At 33.5% G+C, this 2,306-nt stretch overlaps 1 pseudogene; it reads right to left on the reverse strand.

The window, feature by feature from the left end:
* Nucleotides 1-217: 217 nt before the first annotated feature.
* On the reverse strand, nt 218-1,826 carry LOC108327352 (protein argonaute 4A-like; annotated as a pseudogene).
* Nucleotides 1,827-2,306: the final 480 nt, after the last annotated feature.

Genomic DNA, 2,306 nt, shown 5'->3' on the forward strand with positions numbered 1-2,306 from the left:
AGTAATGTAAAATAAAAAATATATGGAAATTGAAGAACAATCAAACATAATCCCACATTCAAGTTCTCATTTTTCGCTCCCTGCAGAATAGAGCAAAATTGAATAAAACAAAAATGTATATATCTGCAACAACTATAATTGCCAACAAACCCAAAGACAACATCCATAACACAACACTGTCAATTACAATAGCAAAGACAATATCTTTTTAGCAGCACTACACATTGTTGGGAACATCTAATTGAAAGAATCTAGTATGGTGGTTCTTTTGAGCCACAATAACCAAAAATTTGGGATTCCAGTTCTCATCTAAAAACTTGCAAGCCTAATTTAAAAAAGTAATTAACCACAGAATAAACAAACGCATAGTTAAAATATTGTTTGATCAGGCCATCGAATACGCACCTCTATAATTTGATGGAGCTCGATGTTTAAAACTTGATTGAACTGGGACTCAATGACTCCATTCCTAAATAGAGAAAAAAAATATAGAAAGTACTAAAAGAATAAAATATACAACATTTTTACAAATATTCACAAAATAATAAAAATAACAACTACAAAAATAAAGGTTTGCAGAGTATACCCCATCAACGTAATTTCATAGCATAATTCTAAAATTAATCATTCAATTAAAAAAGGGAAATAATTTAATGAAGCCATACATAGACCTAGAACAAAAAATTTAATAAAACATCAAAACAATAAAAATTAGTACAAACGCAATTTAAAATTTGGGAAAATGTTAACCTGAATATGATTATATTCTGAGGCTTTTTATTCCCAAAACTTGTATAGAAGTCAAGAAGTAATTCCCTGCAAATATAAAATAAAATAATAAATAATGTATAGCTCCATATAACATATACCTTGTTAAAAGCATAATTCCAATAGCTGTCATAACTGGAATTGACTTCATAATATAATGCAAGAAATACTTTAATGGCTACGGATGAACTTAGAAAAGTAACCACAAGTGTATTAAAGACAATAAAAAACTGTATACATATATAGCTGCAATGGCTATAAAAGAACTATATATATTACGTCTATCAATAAACCAAATTTTAATAAAATAGATGTCATCAATAGACAAATTCACGAATTACAAACAAATATACGTTTACCTAATTATGCCTTCATCCACCCCATCGGAGACTTTCTTAAACAAATTGTCAATCATTTCAACCCTCGGAGACTGGGTTCGGACACATGCTCTATTAGAGGCCACTCCATAGAGCTAACCACCTAAACATCAACATATTACTTGTGCAATGTTAAATAATTATTGGTTTGAAATAAATACGCATCATAACAACACACACGATTCCTGAACAATTACCGCTGCAATTGAAGGAATATCGGTTTGCCCTGGGGAGCCATGAGACACGTCCATGCCAATAATGATGGTAGGAGCTTTGGAAACAACTGGGATAGAAGGAGCATGTTCAGCTCCTAAAATAGAATTCAAGCCACCAAGCTGCAATGAACAAAAATCAGTGATAACAAACGAAATACAAGATGTTGAGCATAAATACAGTGCAAAATACCATACCTTGGCATTGATCTTCAATAAAACATTGATCAAATACTGATCATTGACCTTTGGGGCACTATACACTATGTAACAACCCCAAAATCAGCTAGATTCCTCTTTTTCCACGGACCTTCGAGATTCAATTAATTCTAATCAATAATGAAACTTGAACAATTACATTTAAGGATGAATCATATACGTTACCATATAGTTCAGAATTCCTCTCAGGAAGAAGACAAAAAAGAAATTCTGGAACCCCTGGAAGTTCGTATTGCAATAATTGAAGCATTTTCTCCACCCTAACCAGAGGCGAGAATAGTGTATTGTGAAAATCTTCTTCAAAGACGTCAAAAGGTTGTTCAATGGCTTGTCAAAAACAAATAAAAACTGTAGTCAGCATGTTTATTATGCTTCCAAGTGATTGATTTTGCGGCCACTTGACGGAAGAGCCTCCGAGGAGATGACCAAAAGAGCGACGCGAACTCGACTCAAACTCCTTCAAAGCTTCCTTGATGAGCAAACGCAGCGAAATAATGAGACGAACTCGAGATTGAGAGCGAAACGGAGAATGATTGGAAGAAAATGTTAAAAAACCCTAAACGAATTAATAGAAGCTAGAACGATTGGGGGAAAACTCCAAAATGGAGGAAGTACCCTAATCTGGACCGAAGGAACCCTAAAAATGGGGAGAAACTTAAAATGAACCGATTAATCGGTTCAAACACAAGATTGATCGGTACAAAAGTGTTTAAACGGCGCAAATGGAGGT

Source organism: Vigna angularis, chromosome 2 (genome assembly GCF_016808095.1).
Source record: "Vigna angularis cultivar LongXiaoDou No.4 chromosome 2, ASM1680809v1, whole genome shotgun sequence".
NCBI lineage: Eukaryota > Viridiplantae > Streptophyta > Magnoliopsida > Fabales > Fabaceae > Vigna > Vigna angularis.